The 24,977-nt window shown below is 40.9% G+C and overlaps 1 protein-coding gene across 1 annotated transcript in view; it reads right to left on the minus strand.

Moving 5' to 3' along the window:
- Positions 1–24,295, minus strand: part of Gprin3 (GPRIN family member 3) — an 81,807-nt gene extending 57,512 nt beyond the window's left edge. The window contains exon 1 of the mRNA NM_183183.3: positions 24,149–24,295. The gene's annotated coding sequence lies outside the window, so the exon portion shown is untranslated. The remainder of the gene's footprint in view (positions 1–24,148) is intronic.
- Positions 24,296–24,977: the final 682 nt, after the last annotated feature.

Genomic DNA, 24,977 nt, shown 5'->3' on the forward strand with positions numbered 1-24,977 from the left:
AATTTATTATTATTATTATTATTATTATTATAAATATCAACTAATTGTAAACCCTGTGACCTAGAACAGTGGTCTGACTGCAATAGTGATACAAATATTATAGAAGTAACCAACCAACATTTTATTTAACTTAAGGTTTACTCCTTGAGAATCATTGTCACTGCTAAAGTCACAGCAAACCTGATCATGGCCCTGGGGGAAAAACCCACGACTGCTACTATGCTAAAACAATGTGGCAATAAAATGGTTCAGTGACATACTGATATACTCTTAGTGCTAGCATCACTCAGTTCTCATCATAGAAGCCTCTTCTTTAAGAAGTTGAGTTGTACTCAGCCTTAAATGGAATGTCTTTCTAAAATCCCTCCCTTCAAAGATCAGGTATCCATGCAGAAGAAGAGGCAGAAAGGCTGTGAGAGGCAATGTGGTGAATGACTCTAAGGAAACAGAATTTTTCAGACACAAGGTTGATATAGACATGAACTCACAATACTGCTAAATCATATAAAGGTTTAAACCAGAAATACTTCCAACATTGACAAGGGGAAGGGGACACTAAGTCCAACCCCTATCCAAGAAGCAATTTGTAATAAGTGTCTGTTAGAAAAGGGAAACTCAGTTTTCTCCAATGGACTGGATATATCAACCACACTCTAGGCCAGGCCTTACAAAATGGACTCCATGTTTTGTTTTGTTTGTGGGCTTTTTGTTTCAATTTGTTTTGATCTGGCGTTTTTTGTCCTATAGTTTTTGGTTGTTTGTTGTTTTGTTTTGTTTTGTTTTGATTTGATTTTGGGAGAAGAGAGATATAAAGAACATGATTTGTGGTAGTAGACAAACTGGCCGATGCTTAGGGAGAAGAAAACATGACCAAATATATTGTATACAGTTTCCCTAGCTTAACAGAAAAGTGTGCTAAAGATGAAATAAAAGTGGAGAAGAAATATCTCAAAAAGTGTTCAATGCCCTAAGCATGTAGGGAAAGAAAAATACAAATTATGTTGAGATTTGATCATACTCTAGTCAGAATGGATACGATTAGCAACTGATAACAAACCGCTGGTGGTGATGTGAGGGAAGGGTGACTCTCCCTCATTCACTGTTGCTGGAATGTAAAACTAGTGCAGCCATGGACATCAGTGTAGAGAAGTTGCAAAAGCTAACAGTAAAACTACCAAAACACTGGACATCCTAGACCATAGATATTCTCCTTGCAGTGTTTATTCCTCCTGTATAAATAATAGCTAAGAAGTGAAAGTCATCTATATGTCCTTCAACAGATGAATGGAGAATGAAAATAAGTTACATATATGTGGGCTATTCTTCATCTATAATAACAAATGAAACCATGAAATTTTCAATTAAAATGCATGAATTCAGAAAATATTATATTGAGTGAAGTAACTTGGACCTGAAAAGACAAATGCTGACAATTTTTATTATTTTTGACTTACATCTCTAAACCTTTAGGTATAACTTGAAATAACTACAGAAGCCAGAAAAGTCAAAAAAAAAAAAAAAAGAAAGAAAGAAAGAAAGAAGGACCATGGAGGAGGGGACAAGGAACCTTAGAGGATATGCAGGGACACAAATGATCTGAAAGGTGCAATGAGAAAAATGGAAGGCTTTGAACAGGAATGGGGACAGAAGGCACCACAGAGGAGAGGGAAGGCAGAGGGAGAAGGGTGTTTGAAAATACCTTGGAAATATATAACTGTATTCATACACAGTTTAAATGAAGTGATACCATTTGATGTTCTCTTATTCCCTACAAGATTCATAAACTATCTAACAAAACTCCAGGGCCAAGACTGGGAAGCCTCCCTTTGAGTTGTTGGTTGTCTGAGTTCAAGAGACTATGAAAACAATATGGGCTGTTGTTGCCCATTGCTCTCTCTCTCTCTCTCTGCACTTCAAGGTATGACTTTACTGTTGAAGACACTACATGCTTCAGGCACAGGACTTGGAACAACCAAGCTGGAACTGACTTGAAAGCCTCATCCCTGATGGTTATCTCTCCAAATACCTGAAGTCAATGCAAGTTGCCAGGAGAGAAAGTGAATAAACATTTCTACCCATCTGTAAGGCTTAGGAACCACAATGGCTAGCACAGCAAGGTATCATCACACCACAGGGACAACAGTGCCTATTACAGGAGTAACTGTCAGTTATTTACTTACACTTAAGACTCATGTGGTAGGAGATAATTCATGCCTGACACTTTACACAAAACTGACTGATGAGATCATGGACCCTAAAGAACCTACTATCCTCACTTTCCTAACCATTATAATTACTAACTGCATCCAAAATACCTATCCTGATACCCACAAGTAAATGTAGCTCTTACTAATCATCAAAGAAGCTTCTTGTTGTAGAAGATGAGACTATTACAGAAATGCATAATTAGTCAAAGTGCAGAAGACAAATGGTCATGGGGTGCTAAATATTAATTTATACAATACAAATCCTACACTTAAGGCTCATGGAACATTGTGGAAGAGGGGGCAGAATGATTGTAAAAGACAGAGGACTAGGATGTCTGATGGGAGATTGTGTCTTATATCTATGACAGGGAACTGCAATGTGACTGCCTAAACAATACCCGTACACTTAAAATACATACAAATGTGGATGAGGAAAATCTTGCAAGGCTTAGATGAATAGCAAGGACTGCTACAGAGGAAGAGTAAGTCTTGTCCAGGGACAAGACCCCTAAAAGGTTATCTAATTTAAGTTGTCAGAACTAAACACATATACATATTAGCAACCCAAAATGAATATATTTCAGTGGGGAGAAAGAGGGAGAAATAATGTAAATACAATACCTGTATGAAACATTTTAAAGAATGTTTTAAAAAAGTAACTCAAGAGTATGCTGGCACATGCATGTGATCCCGGCATGTGGGAAGTGTAGATGGCAGTCAATTATGGTCATTTTCAGCAGCTACATGATGAACTTGAGGCCTATTTGGGTGACATGACAGTCTGTCTCTAATAACAATAACAACAACAACAATAATAATAATCTAGCAAAAGTAATGAAAATCAACCAGGTACTGATGAAGAAATGTACAGTTTTCTTATTGCAATAATCACACTAAAATATTTAAAAACAACCACTACTAAAAACATATTGTCAAAGCAAACTACTTCTTTAAATATATTAATCCAGTCTCAGAATCTTGAAGAATTCAATACTAAACTCAATAGAAAATGGAAATGAATCCCATATATATATATATATATATATATATATATATATATATATATATATATATATATATGCTTCTTCTTGTACAGAATATTGTGCTAAGTTCTGTAAGAGCTACATAGATATATTAAGACATACAGAAGCTGGATGCTCTCCTCCAAGTTGAAGGGAAGATATACCTATAAGATAACTCTGGTATGAGACGTATAAAACATAGTTCTAGGCAGATGCAGAAGCAAGTGTTCTTATCACCTGTAGGTTGAGCAAAAGCACTCATCACAGTTTTTAAACTTGCATACTAATATGGGCTAGAGATATAGCTCACCTGGGTTAACTCAACAGTATTGTGAGTAAATTATATATACTCATGCATATATTACTTTTACTTTCTAAAGCCATTGAGTGTATCTGTTGTGGTTGACACACCTAGATTTATCAATTGGACTGCGCTGAGTTTTAAATACTGATTTCTGGTCAGAACGGCAGACAGCTGAGATTAAAGACAATGTTATTGGTTCACTGTGATCTCCTGTTGCCCAGAATTGAAGACCTATAAAGGAAAAGCTAGGTGGGTGGAAGTGGAGTAGAGGCTAGAACTATCACTAGAAATTAAGGATGATGGCCCACATCTGTTAAGGGGAGATATCAATGCTATGCAAAAGACTGGACTTAATCCCAGAAATTATTACAAAACTGTATTACACCTTGAAATGAGGGAAAAATTATGAAAGACTGTTAAAAAACAGAATAAAACAATAAAGAATGAAGTTTAACAAAAATCACAATAAATTCTAATATTAAGAAGACCACCAATAGGCTGATGTCCTCAGCATGTGTTCCAATGACTTCTGCAGGTATAAATGTGCATCAGCTTGGCATTCAAGATGTTTATGCCAATTTACTTGAAAGTATGTATTTTCTTGAGAAAATTTTATTGGAAACTGTACAATATTATATTGCCTGTGTGTGTGAACACGTATGCATGCATATGTGCATACATGAATGTGTGTATGTGTGTATATATGTATGCATGTATATATTATGTGTGGGATGATTATATGTGTGTATATGCATGTTTGTGTGTATGTGTATATGTATGCATTCTTGAGCATATGCTTATACACATGTATGTGAGTATGCCTATATGAATGTGCAAGTGTTTTCACATGAATGTTTATGTGTGTACATGCATGTGGTTTTATATATGTGCATATATATGTGTATACACACACATATATATATATATACATACATATATATACATATATATGCACACAAGTGTGCACATGTGTGTATGTGTATGCACACAAGTATGTGTGCATGTATATACATATATGTGTAAAAATGTGTATGTGTGTGCATAGGTAAATGTGTGTATGTGTGTGCTTACACATATTTGTGGACATACTCAACTATGTGTGTACATGTGTGTGCATGAATATACATTCATGAGTATATGTGTATGTATATTTGTATGCATATATAAATGTGTATATATGTGTGCCTGTTTTCTTGTATGTGTATATGCATACATATGTATATGTGTATGTATGTTTATTCGTGTGCATTTATAAATGTGTATGTATGTGTGTCTATTTGCATGTCTGTGTTTATGCATACATAAGTATGTATATAATATATGTGCCTGTGTGTGCATGTGTGAGTTTATGTGTTTCTGCATGCACATTTGTGCATATGTATGTATATGTGGGTAGTCTGTATGAATGTGCATATAGGTATGCATACTAATACATGTGCATTTGTGTGTATGCAAATGTGCATATGGATAAGAATATGTCTGTGTATGTATGTATATGTGTATGTATGAGTGTGCGTGTTTGTGTGTGTGTACACGTGTGTGTGTGTGTCCATGTGTAGGACAAAGGTGGGTAGACATCAGTGTCTTACTTTTGCTCTCCAACTTACTATTTTTCAGATAGGGTCTTTCACTAAACTTAGAGTTTATTGGTTGGTAAGGCTGGCTGGCTAGCAAGCCCTAGGGATGCTCTTCTCTCCATGTGCCAGTCCTAGAATTTTAAGTGTGAATTCTTATGCTGTCTTTTGACCAGAGCACTTATATATCAATTCAGGTTTTCATGCTTGCATAACAAGTACTTTTCCAACCTAGCCATCTTCCTGGTCCTGGGCCCATATTTCTTGATGAATCATTTATGCATATCATACTATACTATGCTGGGAAAAGCCAGTAGAGAGCACACCATCCTGTTTCTTGTAGTGGTTTCTCATGAAGAACTGCAGATGTCTGGAATGTTTGCTATATCCTGATGTTTTAGTTGCATACATTTTTTAAAATGACTGATTTGAGAGAGAGAGAAAATGATGATCCTGGAAGAGAGATGCTTTCCAAATCATTTCCTAGCAAAGCAAACTAGCTTCTGTTTGCCTCAAAGTAGAGATGCTCAGTCTCTTGGGAGAAAACAGTGCAAGCAGGCTGGATGGCGTTCCTGGGCATCACTCATGCATAGGAAACTGTGTGTGCTCATGCCATGCAACAATCTGTTTAACTTTTCTCTTTGCTAATTATTTTGAGCCAGTTTTACTTTCATAAATACATGCTCCTGCCACTGTCAGGACTGCTACTGAGCTTTAATTCACACTACACAGGGAAAAGGGAATCTGTCATACATGTTGCTCTTACTTCATGTAACTTGATGGGATCTGGCTTCAGCCTGGTTGAGAGAGATTTGTTTTTGCAAACCGGGCATTTTCAGAACTACCGGAAAAACGATATGCTCTGTCAGAACTACACAGTTCTTTTAAACTGCCATGAACTACATAATTTTCCTGTTTAAAGGTCAGGAGATGTTAATATGCAATAAATTTACCCGTGACTTATTTTTAAAGGCAGCATCACACAGAACCAACCCCCCCCCCCATATGGTCTGGGTTGTAGTTTTTAAAGTCTCTAAAAGCTGGGAAGATGAGTGTGCCCTTTCAATGACAGCCTAGTAACTGCTCCTACTTTTAGGCCTACTGTGTGTAGAGCTACACTCAGTGCTGTATCTTACTTCCTTTCCACAGCAAGTCCAACCATATTCCTAATTGTGATTATGTCCAGGCATCATTTTGCCATCGTGACCTCTCCCTCATGTTCCCTCTCACTGGCAGAGGACCTCTTTGTGGCTTTCATCTCAAGTTCTCCTCCTCTGACTCTGAATTTTTTCCCTTTGTGAAGACTCCAGCTCCTGTCTTTGACATCCATACTATCTAATGATGCAGCCTGTCATGCTGGTGTTTGAGGCCTCTCTCTTGATCTCCTGTTGAGCTCCCCACATACCATATAACACAAGCTGCATCCACCACTGAATCTAGTGCTGTTATACTCACACAGACTCTTGCTCCTGGCATCTCTAGTTCTATTAATGGTATTAATGTTTTCTCTGCCAGTTTGGTGGGCCTGGTACCCTTTCTGTCTCTAGTCTTGATGTCACCAATTCCTGTCTCATCTCTGCCAGAAGTACTTTTAACTTTGTTTTCTATAGTAACAGTGGCGATTCAACTATCTTGGCACATCTCTCAGCCCGGTAGCCCTCTTGGGTCGTCCTTAGATTTCCATATTGAATTCACAGATACCCATGCCTTCAGACACTATGTAGTACTGCAGTGCAACAGTTAAATGTAGAGTACTGCTCAAGGTCTTCTCTTCTGCTCTCTAGGTAGAATAGTGCTATGACTGCTGATCCCCAGTCAGACCGGAGGTTCGGCTACTTCACAGCCTCATAACCACTGTGTCAAATGAGATCCTGTTGAAATCATTTTGATCCCATTCGTCTGAGCCCCCAAATCACTCAGTGGCTGCTTATGGTGAAAAAGCTGAAGTTGTTCAAGTTGCTGCCAACACCACTTTGATACATCGCTTCCAGTAATCTGCCTGGCCTGCAGCCAATTAGAATCATTCCACTTTTCAAATGTGGCAGGGGTCTGGCTTGTACTCCTTAGCTCAGGGTCTGACACAGGGCTGCTTCCCTTGATCATGCTGGTCCTCTCTGCCTCCCTCCCTCCTATCCATCCCCAAGTACTAACATATCAGCTGCACACAGAGACTGGGTATGTGTGGGAAGAAAGAGACTGGCACGGGAAAAATCATTTCTTAAAGAGCTTAGAATTACTGAAATTTAGGTTTTTGGGAAAATGCCAGTGGGTGTGAAATAATCCTCCCCTTGTCTCTCTCCATCACCTCAATGTGGCAAGGCAACCTTGTTACAGGCTTTGCCTTAATCTGATTGGATGTTAGTTACTGAGGCCCCTGCCTTGCATTCCTGCTGGGTTAGAAGGCTCACATCTTATCAGGACTCTAAGTAGCTCAACATTTAGCCTTTAGGACACAAAGCACATATTTTTTTTTTCATGAGCCTAAGGAATGGGAGGGCATCCTGCTCTTGTCTGAATGTGCCTGTAGACCAGGCATGCCCAAATCATAGACACCAGGGGATACACTGATCATGATGTTCATACATGTGCTCACCAGAGTAGTAACATGGTGCCATCTTAGTCAATGGAACTGTTAGCACAAACCTTAAGTCCATTTTAACATGGTAAGGATAAGCATTTTCTCCCAATGACTCACATTTCTGGCCTCAGAACTAGGAGGATGCCATACTCTGGGCCACAATTCTAAGCTGGGTTTGATTGTTTTTAATAATGAAAACAATTTACACACAGTTATATTCACTCCTTTTAGAAGTACATGTCTACAAATTCTGACAACTGCTTAATTATGACTATCACCATAACCAAATGACTAGATAGTTCTTAATTGACTGCCTCCTTTTTTTTTTTTTTTTTTAAACTTTGCTGGTGGTCAATACACATTAAATAGAATCCATGTTTCAAATTTGGGTTCTGGTCTTTGTCCAGGCTAATGGCATGTTATAGTCAACTGTCCTAAGATTCTGAGTAGCAGCAGGGGGCTACAGGTCAGTCAGCTGTGTGAGCAAGGGAGGAAACAGCCAGTACTGTACATTCACTATGATGCTAAGCCATGGTAGCTGCTCAGTTAGTGAGCTAAACATGTCACCCTTATGCTGATTTAGTATACCTGGAACTTTATAACTACATGGAAGTTTAGACTTTGCTGCAGTCTCAGGACCTCAGGTATCCACTAAGACCATAAGAGAGCCCTTGACAATAGATTTTGTTTGTTTATTTGTTTGTTTGTTTTTGATGCATTAAAAAAAAACCCTTGACATCAAAAGCATAAAATTTTGACCCATAACATTTCTACTTCCATAGTAAGGCCACACTCAGTGCTCCCTACCCTCTCTCCCTGGTTACTTCTGCTCTTTCTAGTCTTTTTTTTGGGTAAGAAGCAAGCTTTAGTTTTCCTGCACATAGTATGATCTGCCTCTCTAGCCAAAGTGCAGGGTTTGTAATTGGCAAGTGATAGGTATTACAAGAGTGTTTTTATGTGATCAGGGTAGATGAACACATTCACCAACACAACTGAGGCATACACTGTTGCCAAATTTTACCTCTTTGGCATGGCAAACAGAGTTCAGTTGAACCATGTACTATCTTCCTTTTTTCTCGGGTTTCTAAATTTTTAATGGTTTTCATGGATTCTTGTTAAAAAATACAATTTATTTACCTGTTTTAGAAAGGAGAAAATAGGATGATATAAGGGAAAGGTTGAAATATTTCACTGATGGATGTCCTGAGTCTACAGAAAAGATAAAAGATACACTACGTGGTTACAAAAGCAACCTGAAGCTGTCATGATGTGTTGGATGAAATGGATTTACCACTGTATATCATTATAGCTGTTTAATTTCCATAATGATTTCCGTTTATATTTCCTATTCACCGTATTGTGATGAGTTATAAAATATTTTTTATGCATGTCCATTAAAAATTATCATAGTACCAGGAGAGATGGTTCAGCAATTAATAGCACTTGCTGCTCTTGAAGAGGACTCAGATTAGTTCCCAGCACCCACATGAGTTTACAAGTCTGTAACTACAGTTCCAGGGGATCCAATGACTTACTCTGTCCACCCCACACACTGCATACATGATCTACACCTATATATGTGCAGGCTAAACACTCATGACATAAAAATAAACCACTAAAATTATGGTAATACAAAATGAGATAGTATAAAGTTATATCATGTCATTTCATTTTTACCTTTTTTTGGGGGTGGCGGCTTAGAATATGCTTTTTCCTCTATTTACATCAAAAAATATTACACTCAGGCAGAGCAGATGTCTCAGTGGTAAAATTTCATAAGGACCTGGGTTTGAACCCCTAGCACCTGATGTAAAAAGCCAAAGATGGCTACTGTAATCCCAGAATTAAAGGGCAATCAGGTGGATCCTGAGATCTCACTGGACAGCAGTCCAGCCAACACTGTGAACTTCTAGTTGAAGCAAAGACTCTTCTGAGGGAATATAGTGACTACCAACAGGGGAAGGAATGGATATACTGCTTTGGCCTTTGCATGCACAGTCATGGACACACAAACTCACATACACACACACACACACCAAGAAATGAGCTGAGGAATCGGGAACCTGGTTCATTGCTAAAATAATTTGTACTTAAAAAAATAAAAACAAAACAAAACAAAACAAAAAAACCTTTCCATAGCAGGGAATGGTGGCACAGACTTATAACCACAGCACTCAGTATGCTGAGGCAGGGGAAATGCAGTAAGTTCTATGCAGTCTGGGTTACAAAGGAAGTCTAAGACCAGCTTGGGTTACAGAGTAAAACATTTTCTCAAAAATATTCAAGCAACCAAGCAATCAAGCAACCAACCAATCAACACACCCAAACTACCAGACTAAAGTCCCTTTTTTAAAATATTTTCCAACCTCATGCTTCTTTCAGTAATGTTTATTAACTATAAAATATAACATTAAACATTTGGAAAACAAACAAACAAAAAGCTGGGTGTGGTGACTCATGCCTGTAATCCCAGCACTCGGGAGGCAGAGGCAGTCAGATTTCTGAGTTCGAGGCCAGCCTGGTCTACAAAGTGTGCTCCAGGACAGCCAGGGCTACACAGAGAAACACTGCCTTGAAAAACAAACAAACAAAAAATTTGGAAACAACTCCAATTAATTGGGCTTATTCCAGTGTGTGTCCAGTAAAAGTTAATTAATTCTGCGGAGGCTGCTTCATTTTCTTTGACTAAAGGCTTACCGATTTCCTTTCTTCGTTAGGATTTTCCTCCGAGAGGCAGGACCTTCTTTTTATTTTATACTCTCCACACTGGCACAGGAATTAGTCCTTACTGAACATAAGTTGAATCAGTTAAGTACAAAACTTGGCTTCCTGTTGTTTACAGAGTTGAGCAGTAGCGGGCATGCCACCATCAACCACAGAGACCTGCGACCGCTCCTGCTCCTCTCACTACTAAACTCCAGCAGGAAACCACAGCTATTTCCCCCTCACCAATTCAAATCACAGGAATTGCCAGCTTGCCTAAAGCAGCTGCGACACAACACAGATGCTCGTGAAAATCTAGGGTGGTGCTCAGGAGCCTTTAAACATTCAGCAGTGCTTTCTGAGGGCAAATTCCCAAGGAAAAAAACGTTCCTAATAATAGTTATGCTATTAACCACTTATTTACTTGGAAAAAAAGCACTCAAAATACTCCTCAAACCTCGTTCCCATCTCTGGGTAGCTGATTTTTTAAAATTCCAAGAAACCAATATGCTAAACTTCCACATCTGACTCAGCCTCATAAAAATTTCCAAGTGAATAAAAACACACTACCTTTTACCCCTGAGTCAGTACTCGTTTCTGCCTTCGTGTCTAAAGTAGCTTCAGAGTCTCTGTGTCTGGCTATGAAAATAGGGCCCCTTTGTCTAAGCTCACAATGCTGCCCTTCAGAACACACCTTGAAGTTTGTGATATGAGTCTCTGCAGTGCATGTTATTTATCAACGAAGGAACTTCCTACCTAAGATCTCTAAGCGTCCAGGAAGGACAAAGAAAGGATTATGGCAAAGGGCCAGAGTTCTCAAGAGCTTTTTATTCAGCATTAATGGCAGATGTTCACACTCCCAGAAGGCTGCAGACAGCAGCACGGAGTTCTTTAGCTCTCCTGTGTCCCTACTACTACCTAGAGCACTGGTTTCAACCTTCCCAGTGCTGTGACCCTTTAAAATGGTTCCTCGTGTTATGGTGACTTTCCCACCACAAATTATTTTTGCTACTTAATAACTATAATTGTGCTACTGTTATGAATTCTAATGTTAACATGGCCAGTGCCATGGGCGTGTGTTTTCTGATGGTCTTAGGTGAGCCCTGTGAAAGGGTTGTTCAACCCCCATAGGTTGGAAAATGCTGCCTAGACATGAAAGTGCCAGAGGCATCTCCTTACAAAGCCACCTATAAATGAATGAAAGCAAGCTTGCTGGTGAGCAGAAGGGTGTAGGTAAGAAGGGTTTATATTGGAAAAAGTGTCAAGGTCACCTTAAGGTCAGGAAAAAAACCATGAAGGACTGGGGGGGGGGTGAAGAAAACAGGCATTGGAGCTAAGATCCCCTGTAGGAACTGAATGGACACCGGATTGTGAGGCTCACACTGCAGCTTCCTGGGCCATTTCCACATTTCTGTCCAATTTACATTGACCTTCTCTTATGTGATTCTTATCTAAATCAATTTTCTCGGATATTTTTATTAAGTAGGCATTAGGTGCTCACCTGTTTAAATAGATCAGCCTCCACATAAGGAATATTACCTGTGAAATCACTGCTCTGTCCTTCCAGCTACATATTTTTTTCTTGGATATTTTCTTTATTTACATTTCAAATGTTTTCCCCTTTCCAGGTCTCTCCTTCAGAAACCCTCTATCCCAGTCCCCCCCCTCCCCCCCCCCTCCACTCAACCACTCTCATCCTCCCTCCCTGGCATTCCCCTACACTGAGGCATAGAACACCCTCAGGCCTGAGGGTCTCTCCTCCCACTAATGTCCAACAAGGCCATCTTCTGTCACATATGTGGCCAGTGCCATCGGTCACTCCATGTGTATTCTTTGGTTGGTGGTCCCGTCCCCGGGAGCTCCGGGGAGTCTTGCCTGTTGACACTGTTGCTCCCTCTATTGGGCTGTAAACCCCCTCAGCTCCCTCAGTCCCTTCTCCATCTCCTTCACCAGGGACCACCAAGCTCAGTCCAATAGTTACCAGCCACATATTTTTAAAAGAGATACTCCTATTTTCATAACTGTTAAACTAAGAAGTATATTTATGCCAACTAAGTTTATGTCACAGGTCACTCTGGAAGCCTCCAGACACAGCAGCGCAGAGTCCTGTGCCACCACTTTTGCAACAGACAAGGTTTTAACAGTGGTGGATGACTGACCACCAGAGGGTGAGGAGCAGGACAAGACCACCCCGGAAGAGAATTCCTTCAATTTCTTATTTACTGAGAAAATATCAATGACATTTAAAACTTGTTTTGACCTTACTACTGCATCAGAACAATAGCTTGGGCTCAGTGAAGTAGCTCGCTGAATGTGTCAGGCCCTAATAATTCAGGGTTCGATAATGAGTGCCACCAAGAGCAATAATGAATACTTCAGTGTTTGCCTGGCCTTGGAGTTTAAAGACTGTCTCCAGTGTCCTGTGTAAAAACAAATTCAGTTTTCAGTTTTATGTAGAATAGTAGGCTACAAGCTATCGTAGGGCATTGCTTAATGTTTCTGAGTAATGATCATCTAAGATTCAAACATCAACCTTGGAAACACCAGTTCTATAAATAGTTCCTAAGTCCAAAGTCCACAGCAAGTTCAACAGTGACATAGGCCTGGCTTTTCTTGCTGTTCATGCAGTTGTTCACGTGCTTGCGCACATGTGTGCACTGCCTGTGCACGTGATTTGAGAGCATGCACTTAGTTTTGCTTTTGAGAAACAAAGAAATGCTGTTTACCGAACATATGTGTTACCTGGATATTCTGATAAAGTCATGTTTGCAGGTTTTATTGCCTATACAATGATTTGTAGACGTAAAGGGCTCTTCCTTAAACTTAACCACTCACTCAAAGATATGTCTTATGACTATTTCAGAAGTTCTCCTATTTATTTTTAAAGTGACATGAAAAGAAACCCAACTTGAAAGAAATTTGTTTATGAAATCTGGCTTAGTCCTTCTTATTGATAATTTCTGAGGGACAGTGTGGAATGGCATTGGGAAGCACATAGCTTGGTGGCTGCATTACTGAATGTATAGAGCTTCCTTCAGTAGTTTGTGGAACCTCTTTCCTCATTTTGAAATTCAAGCTTTCCTGAGAAATGGGTCCAGCAGGGTAAGTACCACTGACAGCGAATCTGAAAACATTTTGAGGGTTGTATGAGATGCAGTCTGTTATCTCACTCATATTTTAATAAGTAGATGGTTGGGCCTCAGTGGGAAATGATATGCCTAGGCCTGCTGGGACCAGATGTCCCAGGGTAGGGTGGTACACAAGGAGGGGGGGTGCTCCCCTTTCTCTGAGAAGAAGGGAAGGAGCAATGAGGAGAGGAGTTTGTTAGCCTGGGACTGGGAAGAGAGGAGGGAAGGGGGCCTTGACAGGGGTTGTAATGAATTAAAAAAAAAACCAAAAAACAAACAAACAAACAAACAAACAAACAAACAAAAAACCCAGGAATATACTGGAGTTCTCCTCTTGCCTGAAGCCAACACTGTAGAGTTCCTGCAAGGTTCTTTTCACCTCCTGCTCCCTCTTCACTCCCCCTCACATCTGCCCCACAGGACTAGTTGCTCTTTTACTACAGACTGGCATCCTGCCCTTTAACCTCCTCTCCTGCCCTTTAACCTCCTCTCCATAAGGCCAGGGCACTTCCCTCCTAGTTTAGGTTCAAAACAAAGAGTCGCCCTGGGAAAGTACCGGAAGCCAGAGGCATGTATTGTTACTTCATTTACCTGCGTGTGGCCTTGCAGAAGAGGCCCACAGAAGAGGATGAATAGCACCAGTGGGGTGGGGTGGGGGTTGGGGATGGAAGTGGATACAAGAGGAACTGGGACATTAAAGAGCAGCAATGGAAAACTGGATATCTCCAGCATTCTGGTAGGGGAGCCCCAGTAATGGGGTCCTAGGGTAGAGATTATCCCCAAGTCTTAAGCAACTATCCAAACCAATGGTCTCTAAGCACTGTTTAACAATTAAGTATCACCAGCTAGTCTAGCAATGGTTTTTCAGAATAATGACACTTCTCTCTCTGTTATATTATTTATGTTATATTATTATAGCATCTTGATAATGAAATGAATTCTGTAATAATGTCATTCTTGCTTCTCTTACTTGTAGTTATTTCCTTGAAGTTTCACCAAGGCTGTGACAAATTCACACCAGAGAGATTTCCTGTGCAATAGCTAGCCATCAGCAGAAACTGCAAGGTTTTTCTTGCATCTGCTTCATTGCTCAGTTTGCCCTGTTTCTTGACTGCTAGTTTTTTAGTTTGACCTACCAGGGAAGAAAGGAACCTGGATGAGCCCAACATGCAGTCAAACTGAAGATGCGCAGAAGCTAACCTTAATTACTGGTGCCTGCAGGAAGGAAGACATATGTGGGACAGAGGAGGGATGCTTGTTGTCAGGCTACAAGAGGAATTCCCAAGCCCTTGGTCAGGAAAATGGCCCATTATAACTTTGGCAAATCATAGTTACCAGTAGAAGTATTCCAGGAGTCTGGGGCTTATTTAAATGACTAGTTCTGTCAACTATGGATCCCTAGCAGACAGTGCAGGCTTAGTGCTTTGACCAATGACTAAAGAAATGCACTTCCTCCAATCAGTGTCTTCCCCAGCCACATTTTAAAAGCCAGCTCCAGAATAATTCCAGCAATACTTTTCATTAGTATATAAAGCAGAAGAACATGACACATCCCTATTTCATTCCTTACATTTTAACCCCAGAAGCCCTCCACTCAGAAACCACAAAAGCCACAGTGGCAGTCTTTTAATCAGCCATCATTGAAGTTTCAAATATTAAAAGAATCACTTGGCAGTCTAAAATATTACTTTTTGTATTAATTATTATTAAGAAAAAGATAACCATCTCTGAAGAATTTTGTCATTCATTATTGCCTCCTTGTTATCGTTACATCTCAGAGAGCATGGCACCTTCATCTGCACACTTCTTATGACACAAGAAAATGGTACTTCTCCAGAGAGTGCAGAGTGGATATAGTATTGTGCTCTCTATTCTCTTAAAATGATTCTGTTCTCAACACTGTCTTTTTGGCATGAAGTTGCCTATGCACCAACACTTTTAGGATTAATAATTAGATGAGAAGATGTTTTTAGAAGTAAGGTAGGAGGCCTGGTGTGGGGGAGGCTTGCAAAGTGTTCATGAGGACGGAAAGTTGAGAAAAGATGAGAGCCTGTCAGACCTATCGAGGCAGCTTTTGCTACTTAAAGATTGGCCTCTGATTAGCATCCTGTTGTTTCAAAGAGGTACATTTTAGTCAGGAGAGTGCCTAAAGAGAACAAAGCCCTGGGTTTGATTCCCATCACCACAGAACATGGTAATGTATACATTTCCCCCAACATTCTGCATGTAGAGACAGGAGGGTCAGAAGTTCAAGGTCATCTCCAACCACACAACCAGAGAGCAGCCTGAGATACAGGAAACCCTTTCTTAAAAACAAACAAACAGAATAAGCAGAGGGGCATTTGTCTTTCTGTGCAACACAGACTCATCAATTTTGACAAAAGTCACCTCATCTTTAGGCATATCAGTAGCACAATTCTGCCATCCAGTGTCAACTGTGTTAGTGATGAGCTTTGGAGAAGGGTTGTATGCACAACCCACATATCATCTTAGAGAGCATATCTCAGCCTTCATGACCCAGACAGGAACTGGGATATGTGTCCATGCTACTCTTGAGAATTTAACTCAAACACCCCTACTCAAAAGACTAGGACTTGCTCTGGGCTTTCAGAAGGTTATGCAAATATGCCATATAAACATATGATACATTTAAAATTATGTAAAGCAATTCAAGATAAAATCTGAGCCTTGGCTCTTTTCAGAAGAAAAAAAGATAAATTACTGTAAAAACTGATAATGATTTCAATTTTAAGACAGTTAAAATAAAGCAAGCAAGCCACCACATGAAAAAAGAAAACTCTGCTACTAATAGACTAGGTCAACTCAATTTGCATTCATTAAGCTTTTATATAATCTACATATTTTGAAAATGGAAACTTTTAAGCTTACCAATTCCTGGGAATTAGCTGTATGCAGGATAATTATCTTTCTGCTCTGTTGAGACCTGGAATTTAGAGTCCTATGGCACCCTAGGAATATCCAGTACAGTCCTAAGACCTGTACCTCTGAGTTCTGAGTGAATTTCAGAATAAAGCAGAAGGGTTAAATACAAGGAAACATCAAGGTCAGAAGGACAGCAGACAGAAGTGGAGACTGTAATAAAGTGACAGCATATGCAACTGTCTTGTGCCAGCCCAGACACTGTGGGCCAGTATTTCATGTTTTTATAATAGATGTCATCCTTGATGAAACACAAATATCTTGACGGTGGGCAATGATGCTTTTGCTGGGTTGCAGACTTGTGGGTTTCAGTTTCTAAGTGCCCAAGCCTGAGACCCACGCAGTGAAGATCTCTGGGATGCTTTCTTCTGTTCTGAGAATCTGACTAGAAATCATGGGCAGGTGGTGGGGATTGCAAAGTCTTTTGACACTCCTACTCAGAGCTCAGCAACTATCCCCCTACCTGTCAGATGTCTCTTCTCTGACTGCTTTCAGACAATGTTTAACATGAACATAAAACCAGCATCTAACTATTTATTTTGATTATCATTTTTAAGGAGAAATAATTTATAGAAGAGTTTTCTGAAGGGCAAGCTCAAATAATGATACACTAAGCATATGTTGAAACATTCATACTATGGATTCAATTATGTCATATCCAGTGCTGAAGAATCAAGGAGGGTTTATGGAAATAGCCGAGCATCAACTTATGATTGTATGCAGTGAGAAACTGACTTGGAGGTAATGAGCATTTATATATAAAAGCCGCACCTCAAAGACAAAACCAAATTTGAATGAAGCAGATCTCACAATAAACAGCACGAGCATTTCTGAACAATTTATACAAGCTTATCATGGGAAAGCACATTCTTATCACAGACTAACACAGATTGAGAACAACAAGAAATGTTTGTTTTATTCAGTATCTCTCTTCTACAGGGCCACAATTCAGAATGAAAATCTGGAATCAATGCCAAATTCTGCAGCGTGGAGAATTTGCATAGTGTATTCACTAAGAGCAGGGTATGGGCAGAGCTGGTTACACTTCAGAAATCAGTGGGCCACGAGTACTGAAACAAACATGCTCAGATTATGTAGAAAATAGAGTTAACACAAGTATTCTACTCCTTTAAGGATTGCATTTAATCTAAGTTGCACACACTATAATAAACTTCCCATTGACACAATATGACTTCTTAACATTTAGACTATTTATAATCAATAACCCTGAAAAATAATAAAGAATTATCAATATCTTGTGCATCACAAACTAGATTTCCTCCCACTTTGATGTTTTGTTTGCAATTTATGCTTAAAATATATTCTCGTAATCTTTCATAAAATTGTTAAATGCAAATGTGAATTTTGAAGGAGGATTGGAGCTCTGATAGCTGCTACTCAATCAACAACATCAGGTCCAAGAAATACCTGTGGCTTAGTCTTCTTCTGCTGTCTTTGAAATGGTTTTCTTGGTTCTGAAAGTGTCATGCCTGTGAATCCTGATTACAACAAACTTCCTAGCAGTAGCAAGCATGAAATGCATCCTCTTTAGGATCTAGAAATTAAGCATTTCAAATGGAACCCCTTCTGCTCAAGATTATCCAGCTGGTCTCCACAATTTTATTGACATCTCAGATTATAATGGCCGAGATGGTCTGAAGTCCACACAGCTGGGTCCACACATTGGCCTTAGTGAGTATAGTATACAGATTCTCGCCACTGCAAAATTCAGCATTTCCTTCCAAGTTTTCATTGTGAATTGTAGCTCAGTAGGAAACAGATACTGAATAAAACACAGAGATATTTTTCACTGTTCATCTTCCATTTTACTTTATGGTAAGAAACTTGTAACTTAAACTCCCCCTCAATTTTAAAGGAAAACTAAATAATTAGTCTTTTCTCCTGCCTCCAAGGATCCAAGGAGGGGACTCTAACAGCAAGCAGCCACACTCATCTTCCCCTGCTCCTCGCCCCAATGGCCATCCTCACCCTGTGCCTGGGCTCTAACTTCACAGAGACTCCTCTGCAACTTTATAATTCTCCAAAATCTTTTGGAAAATACACATACACAAACACATACACGTATACTTATACGCAGATTTCTAAGCTCCACCTCTGAATTTGGTATTAGAAACCACGAGGTCATTTCATTTAGTCCTCTTGCCATGGGTCAGTTATTACTGTCTATAATTAATGGTCTGAGCTTAAGTTCTGATGAGTTTCAAGATAAGGGAATTTAATTACAAGCTTGAACACTGGAGTGCTACCACTGTGTTGCTAGCTCCAACATATGCCCAATGAAAAAGTTGTGAGTGGTTTTCTCACTGGGATTCAGCACACTAAGTCATGTAAACTGTAAGGTTATATATGCATTTCCTCATGGATTTCAAGAATGCCTTTTCAAGTCCAATGCAGCCTTCAATATTATCATCCTAAACCTGACTTGAGTGCTAAAGCATCAGATTACTACTAATCTAAACATTCTATTGTAGGAAAGAAGGATGAGCATGCTGTCCAGGATGGAATAAGAAAACACCTAAGTTCTTATATTTGACTCCAAGTCAAAGAATTCATGCTGCTGAGTCTGTGTCCTGGCATTGTTGTTCTGAATAAAGACAAAGACGTAGCTTCATTCAGAAGGGCTCAATATCACAGCATGTTTTTATTCCAGAGCAGAAACAGCAAGAGCTTGGAGAAATTCAAAGAGTTTTCAGAGGCTCAAAACCTTTCTCTTCTTACTTTTCTACCCACATAAGCAGTAGGCCACCTACAGCAGAACATGCAGGTGCTAATTGCCTTTTTAATTATTAATCTTTATTGCACTACATTGACTAATTGATTGATTGATTGAGTGACTGGTTGAGTATGTGGGAGAGGCAGGGTGCACTCCCTGGAGGTTCCCTTTTAGTCCTAGGGGTGGCCTTTTCAGTGATACAGCTTTGTTGCACCTCAAAGTGTGTAAAAGCCTGTGTGTGGATCTCTTACTTCAACCGCTGTATCTTGCAAACTAGAAGCCTCTCTATCACCTAAAGCACTAACACTCAGACTACTCAGGACATGGGCAACAGGAAGTACACACTTACACACCATGGTTCATTATGTACATACACGCAAACAGACCATTTAAAAGTTCCCTGGGCAGCATCTATTCTTGTGAAATAAAACTCAGATCACTAGGCTCAGCAGCAAGGGCTTTTATCCACTGAGCCATTTTGCCAAACCAAGAAGTTCACACAAACGTATTTAAACATTGCACTAAGATGACAGTGAAAACACAAAACAACCAAAGGAAAGAAAATATGGCGTATGCTGTGCTCCCATTTGGTGCTTGTGGCTGCTTAGTGATGGTGCCCAGCCTGGGATTCTGCTCCTGATGGGTGCTCCCTTTTTGAACTTGTGACAATCACCTTATCACCCCCTGCCCCTCTGTTCCAATGACTGGAGCTGTGTTCTGAGAAGTGAGTCATGCTACACTGTGGTACATCTTGTCAATAGTCAGTAGTTCAGTTATCATATTCAACTGAGTCCAGGTCCAACAAGAAAATGATGGCAACAAGAAGAAAATGTCAGAAAAGGACAGGTTCATGTGGTCATGGCCATTCTCACTAGATTTTCTTAAAGTACAAGTATTAAGAAAATAAATTTTAGAAATAAAATAATTAACAACATAAAATGCTGTCTATATAGAACTAGCAAATAAGAGAGCAGTTATAGGGAGGAGAGGAGGAATGGCAAGCTGTAGGGCAAATGATACACACTTGAAGACCTAAGACCTGTAGGAAGAACAAGTTTAAAGATCTTGGGTACCGCTTGAAGGCTGCCGTTAATAGCAACATGCGGTATTCCAGAGTTTTGCTACATTACTGAGTGTTGCTGTTGCTAGGCAGGGTGGCTTGGGGATGCAGAGTAGGGGGTGAGAAGTGGGCAGCTGGGGCTTGATTCATGAGTGGATGGTTTCTTTGTAGTAAATATCTATTTTCTACATGTTTACTTACCACCCTTGTCTCACCGCCCACTCAATCCAACCACCACTCATGACCTGACTCAAGCTCTGTTTCCTTGCTTTAGCTTCTCAGTTGAAATCCACACCAAGCGCTATGCCCTCTGGATTTCTGTTGACTTATTTGGTTAGTTCTAGGGGTGGCCTTTTCAGTGACACAGCTTTGCTGCTCAGCAGAGGGTGTAAAAGCCTGTGTGTGGATCTCTTACTTCAACCGCTGTATCTTGCAAACTAGAAGCCTCTCTATCACCTAAAGCACTAACACTCAGACTACTCAGGACATGGGCAACAGGAAGTACACACTTACACACCATGGTTCATTATGTACATACACGCAAACAGACCATTTAAAAGTTCCCTGGGCAGCATCTATTCTTGTATGCTATTTTGCTCACTCATATATTCAGCAATCAAAACACTGACCACATTCACTAAACTGATTCCATAGTCATTTGGTATCTGAAATTTGAAATATCTAAGTCTAGAAGGTCACTTATGACTATGGGGTTGATAACAACTGTTTCTTTCACTTAAAAGTTATTGAAAACTTTCATGTGTCCCTTGGGTTCTCTTTGGCCCATTTCCTAGAGTTAATTGTTATTTGTTGGTGACATTTGCCATTTAGAGTCATTTGAGATATATAAGTACTTTGTGTAGGCACTAATATCCATACTTTATCCCTAAGTTCTGTTATCATAAAAAATAAGATGGCAAGCTGGGTGTGATAATACATACCATATAATTACTGAACTTGAGTGGCTGAGGCAGGGGGATTGTAAGTTTAAGGGAAGCCTGTGCCACAGAGCAAGACCCTGTCTCAAAGCAAATGAGTAAAGAGTTAAGAAATACAGGTTAAAAATAAAACCAGGGCCAGGCAGTGCTGGCTCATGCCTTTAATCCCAGCACTTGGGTGGCAGAGGTAGGCAGATTTCTGAGTTCGAGGCCAGCCTGGTCTACAGAGTGAGTTCCAGGACAGCCAGAGCTACACAGGGAAACCCGTCTCAGAAAATCAAAAAATAAAATAAAATAAAATAAAATAAAATAAATAAAACCAGGAAAGATTTCCTGAATTTCTTAGTCATTTCTATAAACTCAATCTTCCCTCCTTCAGTTACTTCACAGCATGCAGAGCAGCCATGGACACTGGGGATGAAGCAGCTGAGGCACAGGAAGTCATGACTTATCTCAAAGGCCCTTCTGTCCTCTGAGCAGACAATTGCAAATTAAGCCAAAGATCATTTGTAGATCTTTGGAGGATATAATGTGGGTAAGCCAAATCAATCTAGAACAGCCCCAATATGAATAGATTCATTTTCTCTAAACAGAATGGCCTCCTGAAGGCTGAGGTAGAAGAAGCCTTTCTGGACAGAGCTTGGGGATAGACTCTGCTTCCTTCTCTCTCCCCATCTTTTACCTTTATGTGCTGACAGGATTGCCTTCCTGAGCCCCTGCTTACTTAAAGCCCTTTCAGCACCTCTTAACCAAGGCAGCAGCTCTCGTTGTTCTGGTTCCTGGGAAACTTGCCTTGTGCTTTCCTCAGCCTGGCTTCTGAAGCCTCTTCCCAAAGGACTTTGGCTGTCACCATCTGTCATGTCATTGCATGTTGTAAGCCTGGACTGTGTCTTATTTATTCTTGTATTTCACATCTGAGTGTCATGCCTTGTTCATTGAGATACATGTTGAATGGATGACTGAAGGAGCCCATAAAGGAGAGAGCACACCAGCCCTGGAGATCCCCAGTGCAACTGTGGAGAAAAGTGTGCCCTCTGTGTCAGAAGCCATTATTTTGTCATTCTGTGACTCCATCCCTGGTAGTTATAGGCTTCCCTGTAAGTTGCAGATTTGTGACAAAACTCTAACAATGAAGGATAGCTCTGTCTAAATACATCTTTTCTGGTATATTTCAGGCATAATCAAGAAAATTTTAGAGGAACCAATAATTATGCTGGGAAAGTCTTTTGAGACAACCAATCACTGAAATTTTAGTGCATCCTGTTGGAAGCTCACTTCCTCTCCAACCACAGTTGACCTGATTCAGTTAGTTCCTCAGCCCTCTATCCTGTGAGGGTGCCATGTTGTGCCATGCCATGTCCACAACAGTACTTGGTGATTAGGTCTTGGCACATCACAGCAGATCCTCATTTGCTGTGTCTCCTTGAGTCCCTGGTATGTTTCTGGAACTCCTTTTAATGACTGAACATCCTGTCTGGTGATAGGAGTGATGATTGATACGTTGTTTTCCTGTTTACAATCAATACAGTTGTTCCACTAAACACATGCACACACCCATGGGGCACACAGACTCGACCGAAACCAAACACATTCTCTGTGACTCTTTGTCAGAGAACATTATCTATGAATACTCTGTCCATTGGAGGAGAGCAATAGAGAAGACTTCTTTGCCCTGTGACTCATTATCTCTATTCCCACCACTGTTTCTCAGGGCAGGCCTATGGTGAACACCATGGGAAGAAAAGAATAGTTTATAACGAAAAAAATAGGCTCATTCAGGAGAGGTATGCTCAAAGCATTATCAAGGTAAAATATGCAGAAGTGCCAACAAGAGCAAACAAAAGCCCACGCAAGAGCTGTGTAAATATTTCATGAAGCTAAGCCTTAATCACTCTCTCTCCAAATCTTTCTGGTGGTGTAAACACTTCAGTTTCTTCCAGTCCTGTCATGACCCAGATTCCATGAAAAAAATATAAATAAATAAAATGAAAACATGGACCTACGGATCTCGAACAAAACTGTTGTGAAAACGGAAGGAAGGCAGCAAACACCTTCAGAAAGGTGGTTCCCAGCTGGATGGCTAGCTAAAGCTCCTTTCTTTCCCAACCCCTCTAGGCTTTTGCCTTTCCCCCACCTACTCAGCTGCTCTCACATCATCCCAACCTTGAACTGCCTACATGCAACCAGTGACCTCGCTTAACACCCCTTCAAAAGCCCTTGAACTCTGATGTGCCTAGGCTGCCTTTCCTCCACCTCAATCTACTTTCCAGTGTCTAAGACTCCTCTTTCCACTTCCCTGTTGCTGTGTACTAGAAGAACATGTCAGGCCTTTGTCATAATGTACCCGGAGACAGGTTTACCACTTCTACTTGCTACCATGATTGAATGTGGTTCCAAAGTTCACCTCTAGACACTGAACATGCTCTACAATGACTTCCCTTTATCATCCTCAGTCGACCTTCCTCGTCTCTCCCTTCCGACCTCATGAAGAAATATACATGCAAATGTATTAATAAATACACACACATACACACATATAATCGAGCATATTGAATACGACTAAGTTTTTACCTTACAGCAAATAATCATAGGAAAATAATAAAGAAGGCAATCACACACACACACCCTTCTTCGAGTATTCGTTGTGTGCATATCTTACTGATTAGGATTTCTAGCTCAGAAGCAGCAAGCGGCTTCTCTTTTTTTTCTTTTTACCTTTGGGTCAGAGCTTAAGGGAGTAATAACCTTGCAGAGATATACATCACCTGCAGGGCGCACAGCCCCTCCTGAGGAGCAGGGTGGCAGCAGCGGCTGGGGACCATAAGCAACAGGCAAAAGATCCACGAACAAATGTGGGACCTAATTCCTCCTTCACCAGCACAGGGACATTGCCAGGCTCCGGTCTCCAAGGCTGGCCACTGGGCCAGGTGGCCGCGGGGGCGGCTCCTTTCCGGGCTTACCTGCTCCGGTGGGGTGTCCCCCGCTGGGCCGCTGTCTGCGCGGTGCTGGGCTTCTAGTCGATTCCCAGCCCTGGCTCTGCCACACTGCTGCTGGGTGACTTGAGCAGTCCCCTGCAGCCAGGAGCCAGCTCTGCGCGATCAGGAACTGAGATTACTATGCCAAGAGCTGAGGCGGCGCTGCAGCGGGGCGGAGACCAGCAGCTTCTACGCTGGGCGGTGAGCCAGCAAGGAGGTGGAGTTCACGTGCGGGCAGATCCACGCCAGCTAGGCGCGCCCCTCCGCTGTGACCAGGCCCCAGTGGCTGAGTCCCGCCTGCACCCAGACAGGCAGCAGCCTCCCTGCGAGCTCCTACCCAGCCAGCCCTCGAGGCCCACAGCTCAGGGAGCCTAGCGCCCTGGGGGAGCTTAGGGGACTGGCTGACTGTGCCTCTGGTGCAAGGGAACCAGTGACAGATGGAAAGTTAAGATGGAGATTAGGGAAAAGGGCTGGGGACCCAGAGAGACTCAGCAGGAAGTCTGGCCCTCACTCCCTCTAGCAATTCACTATTCACTCTGTCTCTGTATAGAGTAGGTGGCTCCTCACAAAGTCTTGTGCAATGATATGAAAGCAAGCAGACAACAGGCGTTTACTATGTTGTGAAATGGACAATGTATTAAGTATTTAGAGTTGTCACTGCAAAATGTTCCGGTCCCTCTCCTGCATTACTAACTCCAAGAGTGTAGATGGCTTTGGAGACAGCCCCTTTGAGCTGCTGCTGCAACACTGTGAAGTCTACTGAGCTGCTGTAGATGGTGCTAAACAACACCACAAGAACTATTATAACTGAGTA

This window comes from Mus musculus, chromosome 6 (genome assembly GCF_000001635.26).
Source record: "Mus musculus strain C57BL/6J chromosome 6, GRCm38.p6 C57BL/6J".
NCBI classification, from domain to species: Eukaryota; Metazoa; Chordata; class Mammalia; order Rodentia; family Muridae; genus Mus; species Mus musculus.